General features: G+C 40.6%; 1 protein-coding gene across 43 annotated transcripts in view; it reads right to left on the reverse strand.

Moving 5' to 3' along the window:
• LOC108032711 (meiosis regulator and mRNA stability factor 1) overlaps positions 1-15,879 on the reverse strand; it is a 430,692-nt gene that overhangs the window by 266,747 nt on the left and 148,066 nt on the right. For 3 of the 43 annotated variants that reach the window (XM_050890069.1, XM_050890062.1, XM_050890064.1), the window contains one exon: positions 4,157-4,492. The exons of the other annotated variants lie outside the window; for them this stretch is intronic. The gene's annotated coding sequence lies outside the window, so the exon portion shown is untranslated. The remainder of the gene's footprint in view (positions 1-4,156; positions 4,493-15,879) is intronic. 43 annotated transcript variants of the gene reach the window in all.

The raw sequence follows: 15,879 nt of genomic DNA on the forward strand, positions 1-15,879 counted from the left end.
ACTTAGCCCAAATGGTATTATTACATATTCAAAGTTTCCCCCTTCTGCTAAGGAGGCGTACTTTGGTATGTCGTTCTCTTCAACTTCCATTCGAGTAATTTTCGCTTTTTAAATTGAGTGTTGTAAAGTACTACGCTCTGCCTAACTACTACCTTTAACTACCTTTAAAGAACTTTTCCGTATTCTAAGACCATTCTCCATTTTTTTTTTCCTGAAACATCGCTCTGTTTTGGCACCAGCCATACTGGTGCTCTTCAGGGCAAGTGGATATGACAAAATATTTTCTGCTCAAATAGCTTTTTCAATTGTTTTCTAACTTCCTGCCTCTCTGTAAAAGCATACCATATGGTCTAAAATACACGGAAATGTCATCCTCCTTCGGTATTTTATGCTGTACCGCATACAAGAACATCAGACTGTGTCCTTTCCTATGGAAGACTGATGAAGACTTCTTTATGTAAATGATCTCTTCTGATTTTGTCAAACGGTACTGAACTATCCTGGGTCTTCTTGCTCTGCTCTATGTTCAATAACTCAACAAGTTTCTGCTTGAATTTCCTAACTACAAGGTGTGTTTCTTAAAATATGTGTTAGTCCTCTTCGTTGTAATTTCACTTCCATAAGGATCTGTCCATCTATCGCTTTGTACAGTTCTTCCGAAATCTTCACCACCGGTGCTAACTTTGTATGCAAATATTAAAATCGCAACCTTAAGGTCTGCGGGGAGTGACACCACTCTTTTTGAACTCCCTTCTATAGTGAATAGTTTTGTTGGTCTGTACTCCTCTAAATGCAATTTTAGACTAGTTAGTGGTGTACGCAGCTGTCAGTCATCTATGTCGACAACTGTCTAATGGTGTCGTCCCCTGTACTTTGTTCTACGCTGTTCGGGGAAAATTGGAATAAATATCTGTCTTCGGTTTCGCTGATTATTGTGGTTGTTTCATTTCCAACGATTCTGATTTTTGTTTTTTCATTTAGAATTTCTTCCCTGTTTATTCTAATAAGATGCACATTCGTAACTCTGTCTATAGATTCTGTTCCGTTTGTCAGTATTTTTAATTGGATATGCAAGGCCAAAGCCCTATCGAGAAAGGTTTTTCAAGAGGTGGGTGTCCGTTGCCAACCTACTGCTATTGAGAACAAACACTAGTTGTTTTCTGAGTCACCGTATTTTGGGTCTCGCCCATTTTGACCTCTCTCTAAGTCCCTGCTGGTCCTTAGTCTATTCCGTCTGGTATTGGCTTGCCACTTCCTGATTCCCTACTTCCGGTATGCATACATTTCCGTATTCTAAGACCATTCTCCATTTTTTTTTCCTGAAACATCGCTCTGTTTTGGCACCAGCCATACTGGTGCTCTTCAGGGCAAGTGGATATGACAAAATATTTTCTGCTCAATAGCTTTTTCAATTGTTTTCTAACTTCCTGCCTCTCTGTAAAAGCATACCATATGGTCTAAAATACACGGAAATGTCATCCTCCTTCGGTATTTTATGCTGTACCGCATACAAGAACATCAGACTGTGTCCTTTCCTATGGAAGACTGATGAAGACTTCTTTATGTAAATGATCTCTTCTGATTTTGTCAAACGGTACTGAACTATCCTGGGTCTTCTTGCTCTGCTCTATGTTCAATAACTCAACAAGTTTCTGCTTGAATTTCCTAACTACAAGGTGTGTTTCTTAAAATATGTGTTAGTCCTCTTCGTTGTAATTTCACTTCCATAAGGATCTGTCCATCTATCGCTTTGTACAGTTCTTCCGAAATCTTCACCACCGGTGCTAACTTTGTATGCAAATATTAAAATCGCAACCTTAAGGTCTGCGGGGAGTGACACCACTCTTTTTGAACTCCCTTCTATAGTGAATAGTTTTGTTGGTCTGTACTCCTCTAAATGCAATTTTAGACTAGTTAGTGGTGTACGCAGCTGTCAGTCATCTATGTCGACAACTGTCTAATGGTGTCGTCCCCTGTACTTTGTTCTACGCTGTTCGGGGAAAATTGGAATAAATATCTGTCTTCGGTTTCGCTGATTATTGTGGTTGTTTCATTTCCAACGATTCTGATTTTTGTTTTTTCATTTAGAATTTCTTCCCTGTTTATTCTAATAAGATGCACATTCGTAACTCTGTCTATAGATTCTGTTCCGTTTGTCAGTATTTTTAATTGGATATGCAAGGCCAAAGCCCTATCGAGAAAGGTTTTTCAAGAGGTGGGTGTCCGTTGCCAACCTACTGCTATTGAGAACAAACACTAGTTGTTTTCTGAGTCACCGTATTTTGGGTCTCGCCCATTTTGACCTCTCTCTAAGTCCCTGCTGGTCCTTAGTCTATTCCGTCTGGTATTGGCTTGCCACTTCCTGATTCCCTACTTCCGGTATGCATACATTTCCGTATTCTAGGACCATTCTCCATTATTTTTTCCTGAAACATCGCTCTGTTTTGGCACCAGCCATACTGGTGCTCTTCAGGGCAAGTGGATATGACAAAATATTTTCTGCTCAAATAGCTTTTTCAATTGTTTTCTAACTTCCTGCCTCTCTGTAAAAGCATACCATATGGTCTAAAATACACGGAAATGTCATCCTCCTTCGGTATTTTATGCTGTACCGCATACAAGAACATCAGACTGTGTCCTTTCCTATGGAAGACTGATGAAGACTTCTTTATGTAAATGATCTCTTCTGATTTTGTCAAACGGTACTGAACTATCCTGGGTCTTCTTGCTCTGCTCTATGTTCAATAACTCAACAAGTTTCTGCTTGAATTTCCTAACTACAAGGTGTGTTTCTTAAAATATGTGTTAGTCCTCTTCGTTGTAATTTCACTTCCATAAGGATCTGTCCATCTATCGCTTTGTACAGTTCTTCCGAAATCTTCACCACCGGTGCTAACTTTGTATGCAAATATTAAAATCGCAACCTTAAGGTCTGCGGGGAGTGACACCACTCTTTTTGAACTCCCTTCTATAGTGAATAGTTTTGTTGGTCTGTACTCCTCTAAATGCAATTTTAGACTAGTTAGTGGTGTACGCAGCTGTCAGTCATCTATGTCGACAACTGTCTAATGGTGTCGTCCCCTGTACTTTGTTCTACGCTGTTCGGGGAAAATTGGAATAAATATCTGTCTTCGGTTTCGCTGATTATTGTGGTTGTTTCATTTCCAACGATTCTGATTTTTGTTTTTTCATTTAGAATTTCTTCCCTGTTTATTCTAATAAGATGCACATTCGTAACTCTGTCTATAGATTCTGTTCCGTTTGTCAGTATTTTTAATTGGATATGCAAGGCCAAAGCCCTATCGAGAAAGGTTTTTCAAGAGGTGGGTGTCCGTTGCCAACCTACTGCTATTGAGAACAAACACTAGTTGTTTTCTGAGTCACCGTATTTTGGGTCTCGCCCATTTTGACCTCTCTCTAAGTCCCTGCTGGTCCTTAGTCTATTCCGTCTGGTATTGGCTTGCCACTTCCTGATTCCCTACTTCCGGTATGCATACATTCTTTTCATTGATAACTATTTTGTACGCGTTTGAAATATCTGCTATGTTCATATTCCAGTTTTTAATCCCTATCGGGCCTTCTAATGCCGATATGAATGCATTCAAAGCCATTTCCTCGTACGATTTTTTTCTCTTTCTTAAGGGTGGATCCTGTCCTCGAGTGTCCTTGGAATGAAAATGTTTCTGTAATTATTTTGATTAGTACTTTTATTTGTGAAGTGCTAATACTACTTAAATACTCGTGAAATTGTTTATATTATATTATAATTTGTTCTTGATTATTATAAGTGTGCCCTTTTGTACATATACATTTCGTCCGAATATGGTACTGTGCAATACAGCTCCCACCCTCGACTGCATACATTTTTTTGTTTTACTTTTTTTCACCACCCGTTATTTATTTTTTTACTCTTCTTTTAATCTTTGTATTTTATTTCATATTATCCATATTTAAAGTTTTACCCGTCCTATGCTAGACACAGTGTGCTTCTGTGTCAATTTTGTTTCTTCAGGGACCTCCTAAGCTCTCGCATACGCTATGGACAAAAAATAGCTAGTCGGGAGCACTGATTAATTCATTCACTATAGGCTTGTTGCAATAATTTTTTTATTTATTTTAATTTTTTCGCCATCTTCATTCCACTCACTGTACTCACTCCTGTGTAATCTTCCCTTCCCGGATTAGTGAGGTTGTCACCTTCCAGAGCACGCATCAATGCTCTTGGTTTTTTATCTATATTTTGATGTTGATCGGTGAAGCTTCCTCATGGATGCAATAGATGTACGTCTTCCTTCGTTATGGTTCAAATCATATCTTGCTAACGGTGATGTTTGCAAGTGTTGTGGATATCGCTGAGTTTACGGAGTCCAACTGTAACTAGGCCACTTTACCATCGATAAAAATTACGGCTCGCTGTACAAGCGCTCCCGCAATGAGATGTACTTCTCGGTGTTCCCGCGACAAGGATAGTTTGAAGCCCGCTGATAATCTCCTGCGAAAGATAAAATTAAGACGCACGGGCGGGTGATTGCGTCTCCAAAAAACTGCTAATGCACCCAATGTGCGAAAGAGTTTGAAGACCAAGATGGGAGATAAAGAGAATTTAGACATGGAACTCCGTTTCAAACGTGTTCCCGCACTTTGTAAATCGGAACGGTACTCTCAGTACCAAGGATGATATGGACAAGGTGCTGAAGTCGCTCAAAACGGAGGAGAGGCAGGGACTGTGAGTGTCGGCGACGTCTCATCGCATGTACACTCACCGAGACTTTCGATACCACTTCAATATAGTATGATTTCGCGGCGGTGGTGTTTGCAGCTCAGTTGCTTTTTCTCCTTCATTGTTTTACCAAACACGAAGAGTAAAGGCCACTTTTTTTCAGTGCAAACACAATCTATAAACGTTTTTGATAAAAAAAATTTTATTTGATTTTGCCTAGGAAAAACCTATATTTATTAGACGTTGTTTTTAGATTTATAAAAACGGTGGCAGAAATACTCGTTCCACAAATGCAGAGTGTATCTCAATTTCTATCAAATAATCCTATACTAACTTTTTGGGACTTGTTAAATTACTGAGTGCCACTTCTTAAAATTATTTAATTTGATTTCACTCCCTACATTTAGATCGGTGGCTCTACCACTTCAAGCAGCTAAACTACTGATGGGACTATCCGTTGTGGTCAAAGTTAAAGTAATATAAAAAAAGTGTACTAAAAACAATGGAAAAGCCCAAATGCAGAAATTTTAAATTCGATATAATGAATTACAAACTATTAATGTTGCATTTTCGGTGAAAAAATATATACAGAAGAATGTTTTAATTCGGTTAGTGTTTTCCACTTTCACCTCTGACTCGTGAAGTCCCGGAAAATGGTGTCCCTGTGTATAACGAGCCTGAAGAGAGAGCGGTCGATCGGTACCGTTTCGACTGGAGATGTCCAGCAGAGCCCCACGGCTTCGACGCGACCAGCCGCGCAGCCAGCAGACACAGAAGCAGTGCCCAGGAAATAGTCAGCGGCAAACCAGCCACCACATCACGACGGCTACGCCAGGCAGATCGAGCCCCGCAGGAACGGCGCGGACAGTTAGCGAAAGGGCGTGGCTAGGGTGGATCGTTCGTTTACACTAGGCGTAGAAGCAAAGTGAGCACCTCTTCCTTCTGGCTTATCGCGCCACGACCTGCTCAGTGTCCACTTGCCGGGACACGCCAAATTTGGAGGTATCCTAATCCCGAACATGTCGACGTAACGATATTGCCTCCTGTAAGCTCCCACAACGCTGCTCCCGACTCGAATAGTTGTGGTTTCCTTGTAGTTTACTTGGTTCACTGACTGTTCACTTTATTATCTCGACTTATGATTCAGCTGCCAGCACCCTGCGGCTTTATATGGGGCCTTTGGGAATCGTTATTTCTCTTTTACGCACGGCCCGCTGAATCTCTCCTCTCCGAGATGTGGTCTTGGTCATCCTTGGTCTCCAAACTCTCACGTTCTTCATCATTGGTTTCCAAATTTTCACGATCGCCATCTTTGGAATCCAAACTATCTTGTTCTCCAACCTTGGTCTCCAAACTCTAATATTCTTCAAGCTTATTCGCCGCGGTGGTTTTTGCTGCTAGGATTTGTGTGAAGTTATTCAACTCCTCCCATACCCCCCTTTCTTTGGCAAACATTTAAAACAACTCGCTCTTGTTCTCAGTCATTTCCTAGATTATCATAGCCTTTGAGTCTTTGCGATGCTGCTGCTGATTCCCTCGGCGCCGATATACTCTATGCTCCCATTGAGCACCGAAACCCATAGGCTTTCGATAACCCAGCGGGACTTTCTTTACTCCTTTCTCTTTCGTTTTTTTCTCCTATTTTTACTTGTCCTTAGCCGGCTGAATATGGCTCCACGCCTGCAACACTCGAGGGTGAGTGCGGAAAGGACATCGCATATGCTTCGCAACAGGTAAGTACTGTGGTATTTGTTTTTCTGCTACTTGCATTAAACTTTTTCAGGATGATGGTGTATGCCCTCCCCTTTTCCCCTGTTTCCATCCACGTTCCCCAGCTGTATGCTGGTTCTTAAACTTGAATTTTGTTTTTAATTTTTTGTTGCTGTTCAAACACGGAACGATCGCCCTTCTCTCCTTATGCGCACGCTGCGTCTGCCGCCCTGTCGGGCGCTCCGCGGTCTCGCGCCACCGCTGTCCTTCCGGCGCCGACAAGTTCGCGTCAACTTCGTTCATGCAACAATCACGGACACTTCGGACTGCTTCCACGGGTTTGCAGCTGGCGCTGTCGTCGGAGTCCCGGACGTGGTGTCCCACCGGTCTTTGTTGTTGATCTGGCCGTTGATGTGGTTGCTCGTGCGTTAACTAAGTGGGTGGCCACACAAGCATCCAGTGCGAAGGCAAAGCCGCCCGCTCTTCTGCCATTTCTTGTGGAGGTAAACCAACGTAGGTAAACCAACGTAGCCGCTGCCATGACCACGACATGAAAACGGGGCGGCTTCTTACTGGCCCACTCGAATTGTGACGCACCATCGCCTCGGCAGTTCCTCTACCAACTCAACGTCGCTTTCGAAGCTAATGACCGCCTTGCCCTGCTATCCGCGGCGAGACCAGTCTGTCGAACATCGTTGCCAAGAGCTAGACCGCTGGTGAGAAGCCATCATCCTGCGTGCTTCGCTTTTGGTCTCTGGAGAACTCATGTTGCCTAATAGTTTTCGTTAAATACGACCCTTTGGTTCCGAGCCTTCCTCTTTGATCAGTCTCGATATTTCCTTCGGACTCATTTTCTTCTGCTGGTGCCTGTTTTGCGATCAGTCCCAATCGTGTCTTTGGACGCCTTGGTCTGCTCCCTTTTGTGTATTTCCTTGCGCGCCTCTGTGTCTATCGTCGTGACGCGATCGTCCTGCCATCAAAGCGTCCCCGTGCCAGCGACCAGCCGCTCACTATAACCCCCTTGTTCCGCGGCGTGACCTAGAACTGCCTACTTCGCTTAGGCACAAACATCCTTGAAAGTCTACTTGAGCTACCCTTGGAGTCTTTTCGCAAAATCTCTTGAGAATCCTTAGAATCCTTGATGTTGTGCCTGCTTGTTGCTGATTCCGCTCGCATACTTGGATGGTCCACTCTTTCTTTGTGTTCACGTGCCGTTTTTTTGCAGATAACTGGTGAAGAAAAGTCTATGACTTGGTAGGGGCCGTCGTATCTTGAGGTCAATTTTTCTGAGTACCCTTTTTATAAACGGTGTCCCTTGGACCACACGACGTCGCCCACCGCTGGCGTCCATAGCCTTCTCATTAAGTTATAATGCCTAGCCTGATCCTAAGACTCTCACTCTAGATACCGCCGTATAATATCGAAGATTTCACTGAGTTTGCTGGCCTTCTCCTCTGGGGTTTAAGTTGGTAGTTTGTTCATTAGGGATTCCGCCGTGCTTTGAACGCGGCACAGGCCATGGTTCCTCTGGCACTTGCTTCAGCATTTTGCTAGCCGCCTTCATCTGATTCGGCTTGAATCTCATGCATGTCTCGCATCCTCTCACGTGGGCTTGGGCGTCTCTATGCATTCCTGGACAGTAGTAGCGGTAGTAGTAGCCAGACGCTCCATTGTCCTTCGGCTTCCTACGTGACCAGCAGGCGGTATGTCGTGGTTTTTCTGTAGCACCTTTTCCCGTAGAGCTTCGGGACGCACATCTCCCATGTTGCAACATCCGCACTGCCCACTTTATGAGGTATATTCCCGTATAGAATGTCACCCGCAATCACGAAGTCCGGTTACTTTTGCGGCTGGGTCCGTATCTTTTCGCGCGTTTCATGAATCCAGCTGCTTGCCGCAGAAGCTTCCGCCGCCGATCCTTCCTGAAGAGATTTTCATGCAGTTGAGCCACTTCACCGCCATATGGTCGGTTACTTCCCTAAAGTGGTAACCTTCTAGATATGGCTTGAGTTTTACCTTTTCGCCTCTTTCTCCTCGCGTCCGTTTGCATGATAAATGGTGCTAGAACGGGGTCTGCAAATATTCTTGCCTTTATCCCTTCGAATGCCTTCTATTTTTGCGAAGACAGGTACAAAGCGTTTGTCGCCGTCTGAAGTCCAAATTACTTTCCACTGGAATAAACCACTGCAACCCAACCTTCAGGTTCATACTGCTGATGTACTGTGCTTCCCTCAATTGGTGTAGAATATAATTTATTCGAAGCATCGGGTAGGCATTCTTTATGGACTTGATATTGATTTGCCTGAAGTCGACGCATAGTCTCCACTTGGACGTCTTATTTTTAGCCATCAAAATGGGAAAGCTCAGAGACAGTTCCACCCCAATCCACTACCCCTGGTAGTAGCTTGTTTACGAATGCGATTTCCACCTCCAGCTGTTCATCGATTCCGCCGCATCATCCATCTGCCAACCTAACTTGCCGTTTTATCGTCGTAATTTTTTCAGAGGGCCGCCAGGTTGTTAACCAGTTCTTTGCTAATAAAGCTTGCTGTTGACCCGTTGTCGAATGTAACTTTGAACGTGCCTTTCCCAATCGTCACCGCTGCATACAACTGCTGCTCCTCCTCGATCAGCTTACGGAAGTTTGGAAGTATCCTGCGATCCCCGCTTGCCTACCTTCGGCTGAGATCGATGGGCATTTCCGCACACCCAACAGAACAACAGGAATTGGTTTCGACACTTTGTACGCCCTTGATGATTCTAAGGTCTCTTTCGAAGAATAATTAAGGGGCCTCACCATCGTCTAAATGTCGATCATGTATTCTTTAAACGAGTCGCTGAAGTCCTGATTCCGTGGCCTGACCCGATCCGCCAGACAGGTGAAGAAGTCTCTTGGCAGAAAGTATGTGTGAAAGCTATCTATTAACTCCCCCCAAGTTTTCCATTGTTTGTTATTGGCAATGAACCACTTCACTTCCGGCATCGCTCGAAGAGTCACGTCTAAATTCAAGACATATATGTAGGAGGACCATTCTATCTGCTTCAGGAATTTGAATGCTTTTCCCGCCCAGTCGAACTTAAGCGACCTCTCGCGTGGGAGGTTATTTCTTAAAAAAAACATCTAAGATATAATTTAAAAAAAATTTATTTGCCGAAATTTTCTATGGAACCTGTGAAATTCAGTTGTTCAATACGGCTTCCGACTTATATACTACTTGCTAAAGAAAAAGGACTTTCAGCTCGATAGCCTTAAAACTTTTTTTTAATGCTTTGCTTTTTATTTATTGAATTTTCTCCCTTTGGATAATAACAATAAGTGGCTTGGGGAATCTGCGTATTATTCAATGATAGGAGAGGCCATGTTTGCCAGTTGAGTTTAAGAGTTATGTGATTACATTTTCGTTCATTTATTTAAATCCGCCAATCAGAAATCCGCGCTTCCTTGCGGGACTGCAGCTTTTATAATGTAGTAGTCGGATGTTGTTGCTTAAGAAGCTTGTGAGTGTATTCAGGTAAGTGTGTTTTGATTTTTGCCAAGCCATACTCGATCGAAGGCTTGAGATACATCTTAGAATATTGCGCTATAGTATTCCCGATGCTCAAAAGCTGAGATCTAATGTTATTCTGTTAACTTGTTCCATTCCTCCATGGTTTTGACGAAAGCGAAAAAGATGAGCAGGGATAACATTGTGTGCTTCAAGATATGTTATTATGCGAGTAAGAAGGCATTTTTCGAACAACTTAGACAGACACGAAAATAAACTAATTGGTCTGTAGGATGACGGAATTGTGTGGTATTTTCCGGTTTTCGGTATCATAATGATAATAGATAATTTCCTTTTTTTCGGATAGTAGCCGAGAGTTATGATCCCATTGAAGAGCTTACAAATAACCTCAATGGCAGAGTTTGGAAGTTCAATTAACACTTTTGGGGTTATTTGGTCATCGCCAGGTGCCTTTTTCGGTTTCAGTTCCCCAATGACTTTCGCTATCTCCTTTGGCTGAAAGAATGTTGGTAGGGGAATAGATTTAGATTCGATTTGTGGTAGGACAAGTGAACCAAAGGCAGTGTTCGGCTGGAAGACGTTTCTTAGATGTGAAGCAAAAGCTTCGGCTCTATCTTCGCTTCTGCGGGCCCAGCTGCCAGATGAATTTATCGACGTGACTGTTTCATTTGGAGAGCTCAGATTTGGGTGAGCCACAAATCTGTACCGCAGATGTGCATTTCTTTTTCTTGCTTTAGAGCTCGATTTAGTGTACGAGTGGTTTCCTTAAGAAATTGTTTTGATGACGGCGATCTGTTTGTTCGCCAGTACGTCGCAGGCCTATATTTTCTAGGACTAGCCGTTAAATTGTCAGATTAGTTTTGAAATAGTTGGCTTACACGTCCCTGCCTTGGGCTATTGAGATAGTGGCTGCCTTCACAAATACTTATTCAAGAGCCTTGTGAGCTTACATACGTTTTGTATTTTAGCTAGTTGATTCTGTGCGACGTCAGAATGAGGGGACTATAGATCTAGTCTGTGTGCTTTGAACAAGAGTTATTGGCACTGGCGAATGGTCTGGCGAAAGGTCCGAAAGCTCTTCGGAGCTTATTATATTGCGGGGAATGTTTTTTGCCACCACAAAGCCTATTAGGTCTGGAACTTTCCTGGGGTCTGTTGGCCAGTACATGGAGCTGCCAGGGGAGACAGAAAAATTTGTTGTTCTGTATTATGATTGCATTGTATAATTGCCTTCCTTTGGGAGTCACAAGGTGTTATCCCCAAGAAAGCTGTAAAAATCCATGAATTGTCGTTCAGAAATTGTAAAGCGAGGAGGGCATTAGACACCGGCTATGGTGAGGTTTCCATTGCACTTTGATATAAGTGGCTTTCAAATAATGAGTTGCATGCCTTTGGTGAAAGTGGTGCATGATGCGTTCCCTGATTAGGATGCCGGTTCTGCCGTGGGATTTACCATCTGTACGATACGTGTGGCCGTTCCACGTTAATTCTTCGTTGTAATAAGTATTGTAGGTTATAAATGGGGTGCACTTCATTCAGCCCCTTTCCTTGAAAGCATCGATAACTGTCGGGCTTGTAGTAGCTAGCAAAAAAGCTTTCTCCAGGAATTTGGATACAGCTCGGAAATGTTCTACAGATTTGGTCTGATACTTGTTTTCATGAATATCCCCATTTGTGACCGGAACAACATGAAAGTTTCCAACCCGTTCAGCGTAACAATTTTATTGACCAGGGCGTTCGAGATGTTCTCCTGTTTCAGTTGGGTCTCCTGAGCCTGTTCTGATTCACGTTCTGCTAGAAGCTCAAATCTATTGTTGTTGGATCTCCTGGGTTTTTTTTTTTTAATTGGACACGGTTTATTTTATAGTTGTTACCTACCGCGTTTTTCTGTGGGATAAGCTTACGCTTGATATGGATGTACCGGTACCTCCTTGCTGAGTTTTGTTTTGGTTTTAATTTGTTGGTGCATTTTTATATGTTTGTGTATATGTATGGTTATTTCGTCACAGTTGTTTGGAAAATAAATTAATGTCAAACTCAAGTAACGTGGAAATCGGTGTATTGTCTACATGTAAACCGCTGATTATTTTATATTCCAAACGAATTGGATTCCTTTTTAATGTATTGACAGTCTGATCTGATCGATAGGTTTTTGTATAGTGTGGTTGTAGTATTCTTTGGGAAACTCCCAACATTTAAAAAAATTTTCACAAATGTTTCATAATGCATATCAGTGTTAATATGGTCTCGATAAATTCACAGCCCGAGCTGAGTGTCAAATTCGACCACAAGCAGCTGACCAGAATACAAAAGTAATTGTGAGTCAGACTGGCAAGAGGTATCTTTGTACTGCATGCGTCATTCAACATAATATGCATACATTAAAAGGCGAGAATGAATTATGATCGAATTGTGAGTCAGACTGGCAACGGGTATCTTTATACTGCATGCGTCATTTAACATAATAAAAAAATAAAGACCCCGGAGGTAACGCGGAGATCAACAAGGAATCATAAAAATTCCGTTAACAGAAGAGTCAAATGCTTTCATAATGTCAGGTTAAATGACGTCTGTTTGAACGGGTTATTTTCAAAATCCCTTTAACAAAAATTATGTAAGTTTTAAAAGATTAGTGGTTTTTTTTCTTCTAAAAAGGCACTAGTATCGATTGAGACCTTGAAGTCAAGATGATATGAATCTTTTGGTTGAGTAAATGGTGTTACTTTGGACACAAACACGCAGTCCAAATTAGTTACAAAGCACATTTCCTGTAAACGGTTTATGAACGCTGAGGTCTCCTAATCTATAAAAGAGATTCATAAGGTCAGCAAGGTGGCATGTTATTTCTAAGGTCCACACGCTTATTCTAAAACTTTTCTAATCTTTAAAAACGTAGATTTTTCAAAGGTTAATTTAAATTTTGTTTTGATTATCAATATCTAATATCGAGGCGGCGCAATAACGGTTGTTTAAATGCGAACAGTCTCTTCCCAGCATATCACATTCCATCGCACTCGTAGCTGAGTACCTAGTGGCGTTTTGTCTGTATTTTTCATTTAATATCTAGAAACCTGAACATTTGAAATATATTTTTTTAAACACACTAACTTTTTTAATTTCTTAAAAATAAAAAAATTAAATTTTTAAAAATATTTTGGTTTGGGCCCCATAAAAACATTTTTTTATAAGTTGGACCCATTTTTTGTTATACCATTTTAAAGAATTTCTAACAATATGTCTGATTTCTACTAAGAACACACAATGCAGAAAGTAGTTCTTCTCGCTCACGCTTACTGGATGCCTATGGCCATAAGAATCTAATCTGGGTATGTGGGAGAGGCTGTTACAGGATGCAGCACTAGCAAATACCCAACTGTATACATACAAAAGTTTCAGGAAAATCACAAATGTAAAAATATAAACATGAAATGTAAGGTCAAAAAATACGAAAAAAAGCCATGTTTTTGTGTTTTTTTTCCTGATGACATTCAAAAAATGTCTTTTCATATGTTTACAAATAAATATTCAAAATATAGCAATATCCCAGAAGGGTCTCGCAAAAAAATTTAATTGCGGTGCCCCTTATAAATCGTGCTGCATCATTAGAAATCAAACAATATAAGTTAATTTGTTAGATAATAGTTTGCCCCCGGTATCGCTGCAGTTTTCTTTTTAATTCGAATTTTTTAATATTTTTGAAGACTTTGTGGTGAAAAACACAATTTAAAAAAAAAAAATCGGTTCATTTATTGTAAAACCAAAATGAAGAATAAAAAACTCGACAGCTTTACCTTGTAAAATATGTAAGTTGTACAGAAATAGTGTTCAAAAATTTCAAAAGAATCGGTGAAGGAGTTTTGAAGTTATGAGGGGCACCGACTTTTAAAACATGAGTTATGGGAAAAGCGCTTTAAAGTTAACCCAATAAAATAAAATGTAAAACGGAAATATTCTTCAGATATTTAAAATTTATTTAGAAAAATGAAAAACAAATTTTAATAACTTCCACCCTTTGAAGATCAGGTATTTGAGTAATACGTTTAGTTTATCAAACAAATTAACCTCTTAACTAGGAAAAAATATAGTCACGATCGCACTTTCAACAAAAAGAAGTTCTGATATCAACTTCTGTGACGAAAATGTAATATATGATCTACTAAATAAATACACTTTCTACATTTTTATACCCTTGCAGAGGGTATAATGATTTCAGTCAGAAGTTTGAAACGCAGTGAAGGAGATGTTTCCGACCCCATAAAGTATATATATTCTTGATCAGCATCACTAGACGAGTTGATCTAGCGACATCCGTCTGTCTGTCCGTTTTCGAGCTCTTTCGACCTGAAACTTGGCCAAAAGTATTCTTTTTATTGCAGGTAGTATATATGTCGGAACCAGCCGGATCGGGCAATTATATCTTATAGCTCCCATAGAAATTATCAGTAAACATTTTTTTGTTTTTTAAAATGCTTGGAAATATAATTTTATAACCTGAATTTCGAATTAAATTTTATCAAAATCGGACGACTATATCATATAGCTGCCAAAGGAACCATCGGAAAATTGGTGGGAAAATATGAACAAATTATGTATTTGGTGTTTTGTACAAATAACCTCCTACGCTTGGAAATAAAATTTTATAAATGGTTCTGAATCTCGAATTTAATTTTATTGAAAGTGGACGACTATATCATATAGTTGTTATATGAACGATCGATGTTACTAACTCTGTCACTCGAGAAACCCGATTTGCTTCTCCGACAGTCTTATGGACTCTGTCAGGGACTTGTAAAGTATCACTAGCCGAGTCGATCTATCCATAACGGTCTGTCCTATGAACTCTAAGATCTTGGAAACTATAAATGTTCGAAAATAGGAACTTCAGCTGGATTCCACGCCCACTTCCGCGAAAAGCTGTAACTGAAATGTAATTGACTTTTTAATACCTATTGATTGACCTAAAAAAATGTGCCTTCCCCACTCTAACATCCACAAACCCTACCCCCTTGCAATGACGTCAGAGCCAGGCAATGATGCATGTGTGTGTAATAGTTGCAGGTCAAGCTGCGCGGCAAATCGAAAAGCGCTGCCGGCCCAACCAGAGGGCACAGTGCGTGCATAACTAATTTTATAAAATAATTAACAGAATTTCTCTGTTTCGTCACCCCTCTATCTCTTCAATTCTCTTCAACAGAAATTTTAATATTCAAATTCCGATTAGGTTGTGTAAGAACCGAAAGTTTATAACGTTTATTAAGTTTATAAAATTATCTCCAATTAACTCTCATGCCTAATGCTATTTTTGCGATTTTTAAAGAGTATTCTAATTTTAATGTGGTCATATTAATATTTTAAAATAGTTTTAAATTAAATTTTGTATTTAAAAGCTGACTAATGTGTATCTAATAGTCGAGATAGTCGATTATAGCGTTCTCACTTATTTTATCTGTGGACCACGAAAAAAAAATGTCCAAATACAACTTAGTTAGTTTGCTACGCAAGCTTATGGTATTCTGATATTTTTTATACCCGTTAATCGCAGAGTAAAGGGTAAACTAGATTCGACGAAAAGTAAAGCTAAAGCTACAAGTACACAGAGTTATTAGTTATTGAATTAGTCACGTCATTTGGATGCTTTATTAAAACAATTTTTTTTGCTTCTGCGACAACAATGGTCATCTTATTATACCCGTTACTCGCAGAGTAAAAGGGTATACTAGATTCGACGAAAAGTATGTAACAGATACACGGCAGCGTTTCCGACCCCATAAATTATATATATTCTTGATCAGGATCCGTAGCCGAGTCGATCTAGCCATGTCCGTCCGTCCGTATAAATTTTGAGATCTCGGAAACTATAGTAGTTAGAGCATTCCTGGGCATCGTGCGCAGCGTACGCTCAAAATTCGTGAAAGACTATAGCGCCTGCATCTTTTATGCTAG

The sequence above is a fragment of the Drosophila biarmipes genome, unplaced genomic scaffold, assembly GCF_025231255.1.
Source record: "Drosophila biarmipes strain raj3 unplaced genomic scaffold, RU_DBia_V1.1 ptg000015l, whole genome shotgun sequence".
Taxonomy (NCBI): domain Eukaryota; kingdom Metazoa; phylum Arthropoda; class Insecta; order Diptera; family Drosophilidae; genus Drosophila; species Drosophila biarmipes.